The following is a 19,153-nucleotide window of genomic DNA, read 5'->3' on the forward strand; positions in this document are numbered from 1 at the left end:
TTCATCAATAAGTAAAAAAGTTGATAGATGGTCTCAGCATAAGCCCACGAAAACCATCCATAGCAAAAGTAATTAAAATGTCATAAAATAAGTATTTTTAAAACTATTTCAAAGCAATTGTATTGTCAAATAAATGATGGACATGATACAGAATTATTTACAGCACCACCTGGGGATAATAAAAAACAGTGTGAGAATGGACTTACTTATGGGTCATACATTTTGGGGGGTATTCAGTAGCAAACAAAATTGGGATGCGATCGTATCTCCCTGTTTGCTACCGCAGTGTGCACGCGCAGGAACCGTGTGTACGGGAAGGGAGGTGCAATCACATCTTAGTTATGCTAATGCCTCTGCAGCGAATGCCTCTGCCTGACTGACAGGCAGAGGCATTCGCTGGGCGGCGATGCGTCGTTGCAGGGGCGCTGACGTGGTGTTGGGTGGCCCGCGAAAACAGGGGCGGGTTCGTGGCAGCCACGTGATGCCACGTGCTACCTATACGACCCGGAAAATGCCCACCCTGCGCCTGCCTTTACAGCCTGGCTGTAGAGACAGGGGTGCATCCACAACTCAGCGATGTGATTGCAATTGCACTGTGATCGCATCGCTTCCAGGTAGGGCCTTGCCCTGTGCTGGGCGGCTGCCAGCATGCAATCACAGCCAGTTGCAGTTTTGCTAAAATAGCAAAACTGCAACCGTAGCTGAATGAGGGCCTTTATAGGGTTATATGGGAAAATATATTTTGGCGATTTCATTGATGGTCTCGGATATGACAAATAAAGATTATGAAAGAACAAATGATCATGTTAAACTGGGTAGTGAAGTAACTAGTGGGTCAGGGGTATGCAACCTGTGACACCCCAGCTGCTGTGGACCTACACATCCCAGCAGGCCCTGCCACAGTTTTAGTACCCCCTACCATCAAACGTTTGTCAGGGCATGCTAGTATGGTACAGGTTGCCTACCCCTGTTAAGTTTAGTTAAATTTGAGTAAATGGGTTGGTATCAGATGTTTTGACAAGTAGAGAAAATCTAAACAGTCTCCCAGAAATATATGCTCCCTGTGCTGGTAGAGGAGGAACAACACATAGGGGGGAATTAAAATTTTCACGTGCCCCCTATATCCCGTCTACAGTGACAGGAGGGGTGTAGTATGGCTGACCACCGGTCAGCATACCGACGCCGGGATCCCGGCAGCATACCGATGCCGGGATCCCGGCTGGGAGGGGCGAGTGCAGCAAGCCCCTTGCAGGCTCACTGCGCTCGCCACGCTGCGGGCTCATGATGACCTGCGGTCGCCACGGGTTCTATTCCCACTCTATGGGTGTCGTGGACACCCACGAGTGGAAATAGTCCCTGTTGGTCGGCATGCCGACCATCGGGATAGTGAGGGGTCGGGATGCTGGAGGAGGTCATGTGACTGTCGGTCTCCCGACCGCCGGTCACATGAATACCACCCGACAGGAGATATAGGGGCTATATTTAAATGGCCCCCGTTATCGTGCTGATCGCGCCAAGTACAGTCGGCAAGCACCTAAACGCGACTAAACTAGTGGGTGTGATCGTGAAAAGACCCATTTGGGCGCATTTCAGCTCGCTACCTTCAGGAGTAACATTAGAATACTGCCGACGGACGCAATCGCAGCCGGGAGGGGGGAGACAGCATTTCAATCCGGCCCATAGACTTAGAGGAGGGGTGAGAAAGTTGCATTTCCCCCATGCATTTTCAATAAACTCTACCTCACGATCAAAAGATGGCGATAACTAAAGCAATCAAATTCAAAGATGAAAATACTTTTCTGTGCTTGATACATTTCAAAAATATCACTTTTTGAGAAAAAAAATGCGTTGTATAGCGGTATTTTGCAGTGTGTTCATTTTCGTGGCAGGTATCGAATGCGTTAATGGTTTAATATACAGGGTTACTATAAAAGTAACAGACACTTTCAATGTTTTATAAAATCAGTAAAGTATTACTGATACACTGTAGTCAAAGTACTTACATGGCTATGTACTGTATTATATGTCTGTAAGTGGAATACATATGTAATGCCGGCGTGCGTGATGCCGGCTGTTAGTATCCCGACAGCAGCATGCCGCCCGCCAGAATGCCGGCAGAGGGGCGATCGCTACAAGTCCACTCTATGGGTGTCATGTACACTCATGAGTGGGAATAGCCCCTGTAGCTGGTACTCTGGCTGTCGGCATTAACGGCTGTCAGGATTCTGGCGTCAGTATCCTGACCGCCGGGGTCCCAACAGTCGGCAAATTGATTGCCTCCCCTGAAGGTTTCTAGGGCACAAATATTCTATGTGTGAGGCCTTTTGTAACACAACAGATATCAATACGATAACCCAATTCGTCTGCTGTGTAATCTGTAATTATAAATTTGCACATGTTGTTGACTTCTAGTTCTTAGGGCTGCGTATGCAGGGCCGTCTTAACAGCAGTGTAGGCCCCTGGGCACGGCAATGCACTGGGCCCCCTACCCATCCACCAGCGGTAGGAGTGGGGGGTTGCTATCAGTGGGAGCTTTGATGTCCCGCGGGCGGTAGGGGTGTTCTATCTTCCACTCGGCATGTAGGACCTGGGAGCGGGGAGTTATCCAGAGTTGATCGCAGCAGCTAATTTGTTAGCAGTTGGACAAAACCATGTGCACTGCAGGTGTGCCAGATATAACATGTGCAGAGAGAGTTAGGTTTGGGTGGGTTATATTGTTTCTGTGCAGGGTAAATACTGGCTGCTTTATTTTTAGACTGCAATTTAGATTTCAGTTTGAACACACCCCACCCAAATCTAACTCTCTCTGCAAATGTTATATCTGCCCCACCTGCAGTGCACATGGTTTTGCCCAACTGCTAACAAATTTGCTGCTGCGATCAACTCTGAATTAGGCCCCTGGAGCAGTAATTTCTGCCAATTATTCCTTTACTGCACAGATGGGGCTAAACTGTAGAAGGGGGCTTTGGGCTGAATGAAGAAGCCCTGATACATCACTTCCAGGGTGGTAGGGGGTGTTTAATACGTAGGGGAGGGGTGGATAGTGGAGTGGCCTTAATGTTTATCATTTTCCGTTGGGAGGGCAGCTTGCTTGACTGCAGATATCTCAAGTTCCTGAAAATATATTTCTTAGCTTTGAATGGGATAAAAAAAAGTAGAGAGTCCCACCTTTCAGAAGGTTCTGGGGACTTGGGGATCAGAGTTCAGGAGCCAGACCAATTTACCAATGAAAATCTAAAACTGCATATTAGGCGTGTGGAGCTGGAGCAGGGACCAGCTGCTTGGAGGCTGATATCGCTGGTTCTGGGCACAGCAGAGACAAGCTGCCAAAGTCCACCAAAAGGGGAGAGTCCCAGCTTTTGGGCTATGCCCTCAGAAAAACTCTAAGTCAGACAGAACCCGAGATATCTGGCTGGGAAGAGCAATTAACAGGCTTGGATGGGGACCACTGCTTTCAAGTCTGATATCTCCAGTTCCCCAGGGCCGATTTTCAAAAATCTGGTACCCCTGGAAAGAGGGGACCCTCAGCTATCAGCCTAGGGCCCTTATACTCCTGGGGCCCTTGGGCAAGAGCCCATTGAGCCCATACGAAAAGACGGCCCTGTGCGTATGTAGATCTCACAGACACGAGCCACTTGTTCCTCTGGTACAGGTGGCCTCCCAGAACTTTTCCCTTTGCATAAACAACCAGTGTTCGTAAATTTCCCATATCGTGTTCTACTTCTAACATGCCGCTGTACAACAGAAACAGAGTTTGTTTTCGATAATTCTAGCACACAATAGCTTTCTCTACCGGCGTAGCAGCCACACATAAAACATATGTAACTCACAGACATATACTACATATCCATGTAAGTATTACGACTATGGGCCTGATTCACTACCATTTGCAACTGTGAGATTGCACGCAGTGAGCGATTATAGGCAGACTGTGCATGGTCAGTGAACGCATTATGTGTGCGAAGGGTAAAATGCGACCACTCTGTGTATTCAGCTTAATTCTAAAGAGAACGCATTTTGATTGACAGGAAATGTCCGCTTGTGGGTCACAACTTGACAATTGTGGGGAGTGGCTGGGAAAACGCAGGCGTGTCATGGCCATTTTTTGGGCGTGTATATTACGTCATCTGCGAACGCTGCATTCAAAAACAGGATGCCTGAAGCGACTTCATGCTCACTGATTTGAGTATGCTGGGGTAAGCCGCAAATGTTGATGGTGCTCATGTGTATGCGTATGCATTACGAGTCTTATAATGTCTAGATCTGGGAATGCTTCAGTGGGCATCTTTTATCTTTCTGGGCGGCTCTTCACATGCAATTTTTATCAATAGCAGATTTGTGAGAATTGCTATCTCAGTCTCCATAGTGCTAGGCCCTATATCGATAATACTTTGGTTTATACAGTATAATACATTGAAAGTATCTATTTCTTTTACAGTAACCCTGTATATCAGTTAAATACGTTTTTTAAGCAAAAGTTTCAGGAAAATGACCTTGAAACACCTGCCCCTTACTGTTGTCTTTGCCAAATAAAACACCATGGGTGAAATTCAAATATTTTTCCAGCGTCAGATCACACCACAAATCTGAATCAGGCTCATAGACAAGTCACAGTTTTTTCCAATTCAAGACACTTTCAGAACATACTGTTTATCATTCACATATCCATAAGGGCACGAAGGAAAATTGCATCTATGAATAAATTATTTAAACACACCTACATACTGTATTGATTTTTTATAGAAATCAAATACTAGCCAAAAAGCAATGCTAGTCTTAATTTACATTGTAAACAGTTCAGAGCAGTGCCAGTAGGTGGCAAACTTCCATTGAAAATGAATATTACAAAACAATTATTTATTTATTTATTTATTAGCAGTTTCTTATATAGCGCAGCATATTCCTTTTCGCTTTACAATTAGAACAACAGTAATAGAACAAAACTGGGCAAAACAAACAGACATAGAGGTAGGAAGGCCCTGTGCTCCCAAGCTCACAATCTATAGATACAACACAAGAGTTCTTTGAAGAGATTATAATTGTAATTATAGAGCGCCATTCATTGCATCATAAACATATGTATCTAACATAGACTTTGCTTGCATCTAAGGCCCTCATTCAGCAGTGATCACATTTGCAAAGCTGCATGCAGGCAGCTTTGCAAATGTGATCACTAAAAATGCAAATGCAGTAGGTGATGTTAAACACCTCCTTGCTGCATTTACGATCCCAGGCTGCGACCATGATGTTCCACGCAAATGGGCAACTGAGTAAGTGCAGGTCAGATACAGTGTGGGTCAGTACAGTGCAGGTTTCAGTGCAGGATGGATACAGTTTGGGTTGGATACAATGTGGGTTTGATACCGTGCAGGTGATTTTTGGCCACCATGATTGACAAGCAACAAGTGTCCAGGTGCAATGACTCGGCGTTGGGGGAAGTACACCAGGAAACACAGGCTTGTCATGGCCTGTTTTTGTGGCCGGCTGTTGATGTCGCCTGCGTTTCCTGTGAACGGAAACATGGCAGCGGTGCCCCTGCTTACGCAGCCATACCGGCACGATCAGTGCCTGGTAATACATCTACCCCCAGGTGTAGCCTAACAGCTAACTGCACAACTGTACCAGGTACAAGGTACTATTCTTGAATTGTTTTTCATTAAACCAGGATCTGTTATTTCCGTATTGTACAGAAGATTAAATTGCATATGAGGATTTTTCTTATTTTATTTTCTCTAACGTCCTAGAGGATGCTGGGACTCCGTAAGGACCATGGGGATAGACGGGCTCCGCAGGAGACATGGGCACTTTAAGAAAGACTTTGGATCTGGGTGTGCACTGGCTCCTCCCTCTATGCCCCTCCTCCAGACCTCAGTTTGATACTGTGCCCAGTGGAGACTGGGTGCTTTCAGGGAGCTCTCCTGAGTTTCCTGTAAAAGCAAGTATTTTAGTTAGGTTTTTTTATTTTCAGGGAGCCTGCTGGCAACAGACTCCATGCATCGAGGGACTGAGGAGAGAGAAACAGACCCACTTCTCTGAGTTTCAGTGCTCTGTTTCTTAGGCTACTGGACCCTATTAGCTCCAGAGGGATCGGTACGCAGGTCTCACCCTCGCCCAGGGCCGTCTTAACAGCAGTGTAGGCCCCTGGGCACGGCAATGCACTGGGCCCCCTACCCATCCACCAGCGGTAGGAGTGGGGGGTTGCTATCAGTGGGAGCTTTGATGTCCCGCGGGCGGTAGGGGTGTTCTATCTTCCACTCGGCATGTAGGACCTGGGGGCGGGGAGTTATCCAGAGTTGATCGCAGCAGCTAATTTGTTAGCAGTTGGGCAAAACCATGTGCACTGCAGGTGTGCCAGATATAACATGTGCAGAGAGAGTTAGGTTTGGGTGGGTTATATTGTTTCTGTGCAGGGTAAATACTGGCTGCTTTATTTTTAGACTGCAATTTAGATTTCAGTTTGAACACACCCCACCCAAATCTAACTCTCTCTGCAAATGTTATATCTGCCCCACCTGCAGTGCACATGGTTTTGCCCAACTGCTAACAAATTTGCTGCTGCGATCAACTCTGAATTAGGCCCCTGGAGCAGTAATTTCTGCCAATTATTCCTTTACTGCACAGATGGGGCTAAACTGTAGAAGGGGGCTTTGGGCTGAATGAAGAAGCCCTGATACATCACTTCCAGGGTGGTAGGGGGTGTTTAATACGTAGGGGAGGGGTGGATAGTGGAGTGGCCTTAATGTTTATCATTTTCCGTTGGGAGGGCAGCTTGCTTGACTGCAGATATCTCAAGTTCCTAAAAATATATTTCTTAGCTTTGAATGGGATAAAAAAAAGTAGAGAGTCCCACCTTTCAGAAGGTTCTGGGGACTTGGGGATCAGAGTTCAGGAGCCAGACCAATTTACCAATGAAAATCTAAAACTGCATATTAGGCGTGTGGAGCTGGAGCAGGGACCAGCTGCTTGGAGGCTGATATCTCTGGTTCTGGGCACAGCAGAGACAAGCTGCCAAAGTCCACCAAAAGGGGAGAGTCCCAGCTTTTGGGTTATACCCTCAGAAAAACTCTAAGTCAGACAGAACCCGAGATATCTGGCTGGGAAGAGCAATTAACAGGCTTGGATGGGGACCACTGCTTTCAAGTCTGATATCTCCAGTTCCCCAGGGCCGATTTTCAAAAATCTGGTACCCCTGGAAAGAGGGGACCCTCAGCTATCAGCCTAGGGCCCTTATACTCCTGGGGCCCTTGGGCAAGAGCCCATTGAGCCCATACGAAAAGACGGCCCTGCCCTCGCCGTCCGTCCCAGAGCCGCGCCGCCGTCCTCCTCGCAGAGCCGGAAGATAGAAGCCGGGTGAGTATGTGAGGAAAAGACTTCAGAGGCGGCAGAAGACACCTTGATCTTCATAGAGGTAACGCACAGCAGTGAAGCTGTGCGCCATTGCTCCCATTCACCTCACACACATCGGTCACTGTAAGGGTGCAGGGCGCAGCGGGGAGCGCCCTGGTCAGCAATAAAAACCGCCTGTGGCAAATACACATATATACATGTACAGCTGGGCACTGTACATGTATAAAAAGAGCCCCCACCATGTTATTAAGAAATTTGAGCGGGACAGAAGCCCGCCGCCGAGGGGGCGGGGCTTCTCCCTCAGCACTCACCAGCGCCATTTTTCTCCACAGCACCGCTGAGAGGAAGCTCCCCGGACTCTCCCCTGCTTGACACATGGTGAAAGAGGGTTTTAAAGTAGAGGGGGGGCACATCATTGGCGCATATACATGCTACAAAAGCGCTACTGGGTAAACATTCTTTCTTTTTTCCTGGGTCATATAGAGCTGGGGTGTGTGCTGGCATACTCTCTCTCTGTCTCTCCAAAGGGCCTGTGGGGAACCTGTCTTCAGAAAAGAGCTTCTGTGTGTGTGTGTGTGTGTGTGTGTGTGTGTGTGTGTGTGTGTGTGTGTGTGTGTGTGTGTGTGTGTGTGTCAGTACGTGTGTGTCGACATGTCTGAGGTTGAAGGTTCACCTAAGGAGGATGGGGAGTGTATGAATGTTAGGTCTCCGTCGGCAGCGCCGACACCTGACTGGATGGATATGTGGAATGTTTTAAGTGCTAATGTTAATTTATTGCACAAAAGATTAGACAAAGCTGAAGCTAGGGTACAGTCAGGGAGTCAACCCATGTCTGTCCCAATGTCGCCGGGACCTTCGGGGTCTTAGAAGCGCCCACTATCCCAAATAGTTGACACAGATACCGACACAGATTCAGACTCCAGTGTCGACTACGATGATGCAAAATTGCAGCCAAGGGTGGCTAAATGTATTCGATATATGATTATCGCAATTAAAGATGTTTGCATATCACTGAGGAACCCCCTTTCCCTGACACGAGGGTACACATGTATAAGGGAAAGAAACCTGAGGTCATCTTTCCCTCTTCACATGAGCTGAACGAATTATGCGAAAAAGCGTGGGAAACTCCAGACAAAAAACTGCAGATTCCCAAAAGGATTCTAATAGCGTATCCTTTCCCGTCACAGGACAGAATACGGTGGGATTCCTCCCCTAGGGTAGACAAAGCTTTGACACGCTTATCAAAAAAGATAGCGCTCCCATCCCAAGATACGGCTACCCTTAAGGATCCTGCTGACCGCAAGCAGGAGGTTACCTTGAAGCCCATTTACACACATTCTGGTACGTTACTCAGACCGGCAATTGCGTCGGCCTGGGTTTGTAGTGCTGTAGCAGCATGGACAGATTCCTTATCAGCGGATACTGAGACCCTTGATAAGGATACCATTTTAATGACCCTAGGGCATATAAAAGATGCTGTCTTATATATGAGGGATGCTCAAAGAGACATTAGTTTACTGGGTTCCAGAATAAACGCTATGTCTATTTCTGCTAGGCGAGTCTTATGGACCCGACAGTGGACGGGTGATGCCGACTCAAAGATGCGTATGGAGTTTTTGCCTTACAAGGGTGAGGAATTGTTTGGAGAGGGCCTCTCGGACCTAGTCTCCACAGGTACGGCAGGTAAATCAAATTTTTTGCCTTATATTCCCTCACAATCTAAGAAAGCGCCTCATTATCAAATGCAGTCCTTTCGTTCAAATAAAAGCAAAAGAGTACGTGGATCGTCCTTTCTTGCCAGGGGTAAGGGCAGAGGAAAAGAAAGCTGCACAACACAGCTAGTTCCCAGGAACAGAAGTCCTCCCCGGCCTCTGCAAAATCCACCGCATGACGCTGGGGCTCCCCTGGGGGAGTCCGCTCCAGTGGGGGCACGTCTTCGACTTTTCAGCCACATCTGGGTTCACTCACAGGTGGATCCCTGGGCAATAGAAATTGTTTCCCAGGGATACAAGCTGGAATTCGAAGAGATGCCTCCTCACCGGTTTTTCAAATCGGCGCTACCAACTTCTCCCCTGGAAAGGGAGATAGTGTTACATGCGATTCACAAATTGTGTCTTCAATAAGTGGTGGCCCGAGGTTCCCCTGCATCAGAGAGGTAAGGGGTACTACTCAACTCTGTTTGTGGTCCCGAAACCGGACGGTTCGGTCAGACCCATTTTGAATTTAAAATCCCTGAACCTTTACTTAAAACAGTTCAAGTTCAAGATGGAATCGCTCAGAGCGGTCATCGCCAGCCTGGAAGGGGGGGATTTTATGGTATCTCTGGACATAAAGGATGCATACCTGCATGTTCCCATATATCCTCCTCATCAGGCGTACTTGAGATTTGCGGTACAGGATTGTCATTACCAATTTCAGACGTTGCCGTTTGGGCTTTCCACAGTCCCGAGAATTTTCACCAAGGTAATGGCGGAAATGATGGTGCTCCTGCGCAAGCAGGGTGTCACAATTATTCCGTACTTGGATGATCTCCTCATAAAAGCGAGATCACGGGAGAAGTTGCAGAACAGCGTATCCCTTTCACTGAAGGTGTTACAGCGACACGGCTGGATTCTCAATATTCCAAAGTCGCAGCTGAATCCTACGACTCGCCTGCCCTTCTTGGACATGATTCTGGACACAGACCAGAAAAGGGTTTTTCTTCCGATAGAAAAAGCGCAGGAACTCATGACTCTAGTCAAGAACCTGTTGAAGCCGAAACAAGTGTCAGTACATCATTGCACTCAAGTCCTGGGAAAAATGGTGGCGACATATGAAGCCATTCCCTTCGGCAGGTTCCATGCAAGGACTTTCCAATGGGACCTATTGGACAAATGGTCCGGGTCACATCTGCATATGCATCAGCGGATCACCCTGTCCCCCAGGGCCAGGGTATCTCCTGTGGTGGCTGCAGAGTGCTCACCTTCTCGAGTGCCGCAGGTTCGGCATTCAGGATTGGATCCTGGTGACCACGGACGCGAGCCTCCGAGGGTTGGGGAGCAGTCACACAGGGAAGAAATTTCCAAGGCCTTTGGTCAAGTCAAGAGACTTGTCTTCACATCAACATCCTGGAACTAAGGGCCATATACAACGCCCTACGTCAAGCGGAGACCTTACTTCGCGACCAACCAGTTCTGATCCAGTCAGACAACATCACCGCAGTAGCTCATGTAAACCGCCAAGGCGGCACAGGGAGCAGAGTGGCGATGGCGGAAGCCACCAGAATTCTTCGCTGGGCGGAGAATCATGTAAGCGCGCTGTCAGCAGTGTTCATTCCGGGAGTGGACAACTGGGAAGCAGACTTCCTCAGCAGACACGACCTGCATCCGGGAGAGTGGGGACTTCATCAGGAAGTCTTCGCACAGATTGCAAGTCGGTGGGGACTGCCCCAAATAGACATGATGGCGTCCCGTCTCAACAAAAAGCTACAAAAGGTATTGCGCCAGGTCAAGAGACCCTCAGGCGGTAGCTGTGGACGCCCTAGTGACACCGTGGGTGTTCCAGTCGGTCTATGTATTTCCTCCTCTTCCTCTCATACCCAAGGTGTTGAGAATAATAAGAAAAAGAGGAGTGAGAACAATACTCATTGTTCCAGATTGGCCACGAAGGACCTGGTATCCGGATCTGCAGGAAATGCTCACAGAAGATCCGTGGCCTCTTCCTCTAAGACAGGACCTGTTGCAACAGGGTCCCTGTCTGTTCCAAGACTTACCGCCGCTGCGTTTGACGGCATGGCGGTTGAACGCCGACCCTAGCGGGAAAAGGTATTCCGGATGAGGTCATTGCTACGCTAATAAAGGCTAGGAAGGATGTGACATCTAAACATTATCACCAAATATGGAGAAAATATGTTTCTTGGTGTGAGGCCAGGAATGCTCCTACGGAAGAATTCCATCTAGGCCGTTTTCTTCACTTCCTACAAACTGGAATGAATTTGGGCCTAAAATTAGGCTCCATTAAAGTTCAGATTTCGACCTTATCCATTTTCTTTCAAAAGGAATTGGCCTCTCTGCCTGAAGTACAGACTTTTGTGAAGGGAGTACTGCATATTCAGCCTCCTTTTGTACCTCCGGTGGCGCCTTGGGACCTTAACATGGTTTTAAGTTTTCTTAAGTCACATTGGTTTGAACCACTTAAAACAGTGGAGTTGAAATATCTCACTTGGAAGGTGGTCATGTTGTTAGCCTTGGCTTCGGCTAGGCGAGTTTCGGAATTAGCGGCTTTATCACATAAAAGCCCCTATCTGGCTTTCCTTATGGATAGAGCGGAATTGCGGACCCGTCCTCAATTCCTACCTAAGGTGGTCTCATCCTTTCATATGAACCAACCTATTGTCGTGCCTGTGGCTACACGTGACTTGGAGGATTCCGAGTCCCTTGATGTGGTCAGGGCTTTGAAGATTTACGTGGTCAGAACGGCTAGGATCAGAAAAACAGAAGCACTGTTTGTCATGCATGCAGCCAACAAGGTTGGCGGCCCTGCTTCAAAGCAGACTATTGCTCGCTGGATCTGTATTACGATTCAGCAGGCGCATTCTACGGCGGGATTGCCGTTACCAAAATCGGTTAAGGCCCATTTCACTAGGAAGGTGGGCTCGTCTTGGGCGGCTGCCGAGGGGTCTCGGCACTACAGCTGTGCCGAGCTGCTACTTGGTCGGGGTCAAACACCTTTGCAAAGTTCTATAAGTTTGATACCCTGGCTGAGGAGGACCTCCTGTTTGCTCAATCAGTGCTGCAGAGTCATCCGCACTCTCCCGCCCGTTTGGGAGCTTTGGTATAATCCCCATGGTCCTTACGGAGTCCCAGCATCCTCTAGGACGTTAGAGAAAATAAGATTTTAAACCTACCGGTAAATCTTTTTCTCGTAGTCCGTAGAGGATGCTGGGCGCCCGTCCCAAGTGCGGACTACTTCTGCAAGACTTGTATATGGGCCCTCATTCCGAGTTGATCGGTCGCAAGGCGAATTTAGCAGAGTTACACACGCTAAGCCGCCGCCTACTGGGAGTGAATCTTAGCTTCTTAAAATTGCGACCGATGTATTCGCAATATTGCGATTACTAACTACTTAGCAGTTTCAGAGTAGCTTCAGACTTACTCTGCCTGTGCGATCAGTTCAGTGCTTGTCGTTCCTGGTTGACGTCACAAACACACCCAGCGTTCGCCCAGGCACTCCCACCGTTTCCCCGGCCACTCCTGCGTTTTTTCCGGAAACGGTAGCGTTTTCAGCCACACGCCCCTGAAACGCCGTGTTTCCGCCCAGTAACACCCATTTCCTGTCAATCACATTACGATCGCCGGAGCGAAGAAAAAGCCGTGAGTAAAAATACTTTCTTCATAGTAAAGTTACTTGGCGCAGTCGCAGTGCGAACATTGCGCATGCGTACTAAGCGGATTTTCACTGCGATGCGATGAAAAATACCGAGCGAACAACTCGGAATGAGGGCCATAGTTATTGCTTTCATAAGGGTTATGTTATAGTTTCGTCGGTTTTGGACCGATGATATGTTGTTGTTTCATACTGTTAACTAGATAGTATATCACAGGTTATACGGTGTGATTGGTGTGGCTGGTATGAATCTTGCCCTTAGATTAACAAAAATCCTTTCCTCGTACTGTCCGTCTCCTCTGGGCACAGTTTCTCTAACTGAGGTCTAGAGGAGGGGCATAGAGGGAGGAGCCAGTGCACACCCAGATCCAAAGTCTTTCTTAAAGTGCCCATGTCTCCTGCGGAGCCCGTCTATCCCCATGGTCCTTACGGAGTCCCAGCATCCTATACGGACTACGAGAAAAAGATTTACCGGTAGGTTTAAAATCTTATTTTTTAATTACTGCATTTTTGCTTCAACTAAAAGGCTGCATTATCGCTTAGGCAATGACCAGAAAGTAATGTGCTATAATTTTCACAGAATCTACAGTTACACCAAACAAGGAAATATAATAGGACTGATGTGGTTTAATCATTCCAACCAAGGTATTGGTCTTGGTGGCCACTCAGGACAGTAAGTTGTTTACTCACTGGCAAGGACAGTACAAAAATAATTAAAACTGTGGGGCCAGTCAACTACAGGGACAGGTCAGTTGGTAGAAGAAAGCAACCTCCAAAAACCCTGGCATGAGTTGAATCGGTCAGTATCATAGATAGGCAAAGGTGCCAATAGGGTCAATTCTGAATATGAAATGGTAAAGGAACCAAAATGTGTTCTCAGACCTTCCAAGGGTGTACTGCTCTGATAGAACACAACATCATCACCTCTTCTGGGATAGCTGTTAAGGTAAAACCCTATTGTAATCCCGAAGGTGAGATGGATGAACTCTATCTGGATGAACTGTATGTTTTACACAGGTCTCAGGCTACTTTCCAGATCATCATCCATACCCAGGATTGGGAATTCCATCTCCCAGAGGTTGAGGCAGCACTAGCAACCTCACGTACTAACTGCTTAACCGTTAACCTGGACAAACGTGCAGTGGGTATGCAGAAAGCCAAATACTTGGGGTATATAGTTGTGTCAGGGCCTGGTAAAAACACAGCTGGACAAAGTAGAGGCAGCGTAGAACTGTCCAAAACCAATTACAGACATTACAGATGAAATGTTATTTTGTTACCCGGGTGGCTCTATTAACAGATATGTTATGGAGTAAGTGTCTCGGTCAGCTGGCATGGACCGAGGAGAATGAAGCCTGGCTTGATTTACAACTGACACAATGCTTCTCTCTCTCTGATACTACTAGCGCCTGATTTCAAGCACAGGTTCATTCTACAAAAGGATGCAGCTAATGTGTGTTTTAGGGGTTGTACTTTCACAAAGTAAGAAGGTGAAATAAATTTTGTTCTCTATCTCAATAAAAATAACTGTTGCCCAGGGGAAAAAAGTATGTCATGTGGAAAAAAGTGCTTGGCTGGGAGTTTGCACTGGTAACAGATCATGTGCTGCTTCATTAGATACATACCAAAAAGGAGGTCAATGCTTACAGTGACCCGATGGTTTTTTGCTCTTAAGCGATTTCCATACAAAATGTAGCGCAGACCAGGGGTTCTGCTTAAAATGCAGATGCCCTCTAAAAAAGAATGTGCTCTCTGTTAAATGTATGCCCCCTTCTTGGCAATACTGGGATGGGGGATACGTGGCTAAGGGAACCCTGCTCCCTGGATTTCTAGAGTTAATTGACAGGCTATGAGTTGTGGATTAGAAGCACACTAGCAGAGACACAGATGAGGGAATCAGCTGTGTGATTCGTAAATAGTGCTTGGGTGGAAATATTTAAGTGTGTTGCATCATGGGGGTGGGAGGGTGCGACTGATGCCAGGTAGTGACCGGTACGCAGCCAGCTCATACCTCCCAACATGACCCTCTCCTGGAGGGACACAATGCTCTGCTCCTGGACTTCCCTATTAATTTATGATTGCCATCACTTGTGCTGACATACCTTTCTTGTCCATTAACCTGTTCAAAACAGGTGATGGTAATCATACATTAAGAGGAAAGTCCAGGCACAGAGCATTGTGTCCCTCCTGGAGAGGGTCATGTTGGGAGGTATGCAGCTGGTCTGTCAAGCAAGAGACACGGTCACAGGAATTTCTGGATGTTTTGCTGTCTCACCAGGTTCAAATTACTACTTTATATATATATATATATATATAGCGAAACAGACGGGCGGCACTCAGAGCATGTAATCAGGTGAAAGCGTGCAGTGAATTTATTATCATAAAGACATCAACGTTTCGGGGTCGCAGCCCCGTCGTCAGGATTAGTGTACATAAGCAAATAAAGTGTTTAAATACCTTAACTTCAGGAGGCACTCCTCCCACTCGTGGAGTCCACGCCGCCCGGATCCCGGTCGAGACGTCCCTCACTTCCGGAAGTGACGTAATGCCGGTCCGTCCAGCTGACGTGTTGCCAGTGAGGGGGAGATCGCCATGGTTACTGAGCACACAAATGAGAAAACAGCGTGAACTGAATTTACATAAGTAAAAAAAGTCAAAAAAAGTAAAAAAAGTGATTACTTATACATTGCTTTTGGTAGTACTAATAATCGTGTAGTGTGTAGGTAAAAAATCATAAGAATACAAACAGCGTGTTGCAAAACAGTGATCACAAACAAATATATACACATAGCAATGTATCGTGTGTAAATATGAATAAATAAAGCATATCAGTAGATCTGTGACATTACTATGAGAACATGTTGAAAAGTTAATCTATAAAAATTCGTTAAAAAATAAGAGAGCACATATAAACTCTCTTCGTAATTAACCATGGTGCTATAATCATGCAAACTTGCTGTCTGGAACTTATGAATCAATCTGATCCATAGAGATGCTTATCAACAATAAAAAATGTGAACAATGCGACTAAACAGAAACCTACTGTCTAGTGGAAATACATAAATAGAACAGAGTGTAAAAAACTCTGTGTTAATTAATCTACAGGAAACATCTCAAGTTCATATATTCATTTAAACCTTTCGGATAGATGGTGTTTAATCTATGTATCCATCTGGATTCTAGTTGCAGTAGTTTCTTAGAACGATCACCTCCTCGTAGTGATTGGGGTACATGATCTATTATTTTGTACCTCAGCGTAGCCATGCCATGTTTGGCTTGGGCAAAGTGCCTGGCTACAGGTTGTTCACTGTCGCCTGTTTTAATGGCCTCCCGGATTGCATACCTATGTTGCGCCATACGTGTTTTAAACGTGCAATCCGTTTTGCCCACGTATGTTAGTCCACATGGGCAAATAATGAGGTATATGACAAATTTAGACTCGCAGGTAAGTGGATATTGTATGGTGAATGTCTTACCTGTATGTGGATGTCTAAATTTGTCACCCGGAGTAAGATAGCTGCAGGTTGTGCAGCCACTACAACGGAAACAACCCGATTTCCTACTGAGAAAGTGTCGTTTGTGCGTTTCAAAGTTAGATATGTCGGTTTTGACCACATAATCCCTAATACTTTTGTTTCTGGTATGACTGACAAGGAGTTTAGAGTCAAAGACTTCACCAAGCTCCTTGTCCGATGCCACTATAGGCCACAGTTGTTTCATTTTTTTAGTGAGATGTGTACTACTGGTGTTATACTGTGTGACCCATGGAAATCTCCCAGACAGCGTTTTTTTCTCTTTAGGGGCTAACAGTTGTTCCCGTGTGTATTCAAGAGCTTGTGTCCTGGCCCGTTGCAGCTCATTGAGTGGATAACCTCGCTCTTGAAATTTTTTTAACATCATATCTAGATCAAGATCTCTTTTTTCTGGTGTGTTATCAATGCGGCACACCCTAAGAAACTGGGAAAAAGGTAAGCTACCTGTGGTTGATCTAGGGTGAAAACTATCGTGTTTGAGAAGGTTGTTTCTGTCTGTGGGTTTAACATAGAGTGACGTATTGATTCTGCCATTCTGTAGGGTAATCTGTACATCCAAAAAAGTAATTGTGTTTGGATGGGAGACAATGGTAAATTTAACCGGACTTGATGTCAAATTGTGTGTCCGTATCAATGTGTGTAATTGTTCCAATGGCCCTGTCCAGAAAATTAACACGTCATCAATGTACCTAGTGTATAGCTTAAGATGACAATTGATGTATTGGTCTTGTAGAAATAAATCTTTTTCTACTTCCCACATGTAAATGTTTGCAAAGGCTGGGGCTACCGCTGACCCCATCGCACAACCTGTGCGCTGGATGTAATATTTTTTATCATGTAAGAAGTAGTTATGTGTCAGAGTGTACCTGAGAAGTTGTAAGAAAAACTCAGTCTCTGGGCCTTTATACAGAGGATTATTGGTAATTAGGCGTCGTACCGCTAGTAATCCTGCTTCATGCGGTATGCATGTATATAGACTCGTGACGTCAATTGATGCTAGTATCGTATCTGGGGGAAGTGTATCAATCGTCTGTAACATCCTTAGTAACGAGGATGTATCTTTTAAGTGAGTACTGGTTTGTTGGATGCAGGGTTGTAGAAAGGTATCACAGTAAACAGCCAACGGCTCACACAATGATCCCCTTGCCGAGATAATCGGCCGGCCGGGGGGCTTAATGGGGTCCTTGTGTATCTTTGGAATGCAATAGAAAATAGGTACAATGGGATTTTCTCTACTTAAGGCTTTAGATGTAGATGTAGAGATAATCCCCACAGAAACAGCTTCAGATAGAATGGTGTCTAATTCACGTTTAAAAATCTTAGTAGGATCATTCTGTAGACTTCCATATGTGTTAAGATCAGACAATAAACGTGTGCATTCAGTTTTATATACATCAGTATCAAGAACCACAATACCACCCCCTTTATCCGCACCCCTGATTATAATGTCCTGCCTTTTACTTAGTCCCTTCAGGGCAGTAAACTCGTCCTTGGACATATTAGGGTGTGGACAGAAATGGGGTTCTTCATCCAAATGTTCCATCATCCTGCTAAAAGTCCTGATGGAAGGATTAAGTGAGGTAGGTTCAAATGTAGATTTATTGAGTTTACTCACCTGAGAGGGGATTTCACAGGAAGCCGTGTTGTTATATCCCGGTGGTTGTTTGTGAAAAAATTCCTTTAGTTTGAGGGATCTGGATAGTTTATAAGTCTCTATTTTCCATTGAAAAGGATCAATGGACTTGGTGGGGACAAATCCAAGTCCTTTGCTTAACACCTTAGTTTCCACAGGAGTTAGCAATTTTGTGGATAAATTGAATATCAATTGCGTCCCCTCCTCGGTGGCTTTGAGTTGTTCTTGGGTCCTCTTCTTCCTCCTCGTTTGTCCCCCTCTCCTCGTGAACGTGCTCCTCTGCCTGCGATGATGGCCCTGGTACGAACCCCTAAAGGGGCCTCTCCTGTCTGTTGTGTATTTGTGGGGGTCTCATCAATTTCGCTGGCTGATGTACTGGAATATGGTTGGCGTAGTTCACGGCGTCTGGCATATTGCTGTCTTGCTGGAGTAAATCTGGTGTTGCTGTTATAGAGCCATGAGTATACTCTATGTTGAGCATAATCTTGTTGCACTTTGATCAGTTTCTGTTTTTTAAACTTGATCAGATTGATCTTATATTGCTCAACTTCTCCTTCCAGTTTTGTCATCCAGTCTGGCGGTGGGGAGAGTGGTATGGCATGCTCTGTGTTGAATGCTCCAATTTTTTGTTTGGTGATATTCATCTCCCGTGTAGCTTCTTCAATCACAAGGAGTAGTAGATCCATGGAGCATTTATTCAACACAGAGATCCATCTTCTGCAAAATGTCACATCATATCTCCCAATTGTGGGCATATTATGGATGCGAAATCCTCGTGGGATTTGCTTAGCCCTGAAGTAATCTGACAGCGTCATGCCATGATAGAGATAATCGATTTCTCGTTTGAGTAATTTAAGTAAATCTCTATATAGATCATCACTTGAGGTTCCTGCCTCCGTTTCAAAAGCCGAGGTTTTAAAAAGAATATTCTCTGCTTCAGCCTCAGAGAAACTGAGTGTATCAGAGTTGTCACATTGCAAAAGGTGTGTAGCGCCATCAGCTACTTGATCATCCAGTGCAGCCATGTTACACTAGTAGAATGTCCAGATAAAGTGCTGAGTGCTGTGCAAAATAGAATAAAGTGCAAATCCGCAACCTGTGCGTGTGTTGCGGGTGAAAAGAGTCCTCCTGAGCAAATGAAATATAGGATGTACGTGGTGCCCTGGTCGACAAATGGTTAACCCCTGCCAGGAACCAATTTGTAATGTAAACAGACAATGTGACCCGGCACTCACAGCTCCTTGATAAGGCTTCCTTGGCTCACGGTGCCCTCCCT

The 19,153-nt window shown here is 46.2% G+C and overlaps 1 long non-coding RNA gene across 3 annotated transcripts in view; it reads right to left on the reverse strand.

Annotated features, from left to right (window-relative positions):
- LOC134917711 (uncharacterized) overlaps window positions 1-19,153 on the reverse strand; it is a 144,599-nt gene that overhangs the window by 107,299 nt on the left and 18,147 nt on the right. For 2 of the 3 annotated variants that reach the window (XR_010177432.1, XR_010177430.1), the window contains exon 2: window positions 15,169-15,310. The exons of the other annotated variant lie outside the window; for it this stretch is intronic. This is a non-coding gene — a long non-coding RNA (uncharacterized LOC134917711). The remainder of the gene's footprint in view (window positions 1-15,168; window positions 15,311-19,153) is intronic. 3 annotated transcript variants of the gene reach the window in all.

This window comes from Pseudophryne corroboree, chromosome 1, assembly GCF_028390025.1.
Source record: "Pseudophryne corroboree isolate aPseCor3 chromosome 1, aPseCor3.hap2, whole genome shotgun sequence".
Lineage (NCBI taxonomy): Eukaryota > Metazoa > Chordata > Amphibia > Anura > Myobatrachidae > Pseudophryne > Pseudophryne corroboree.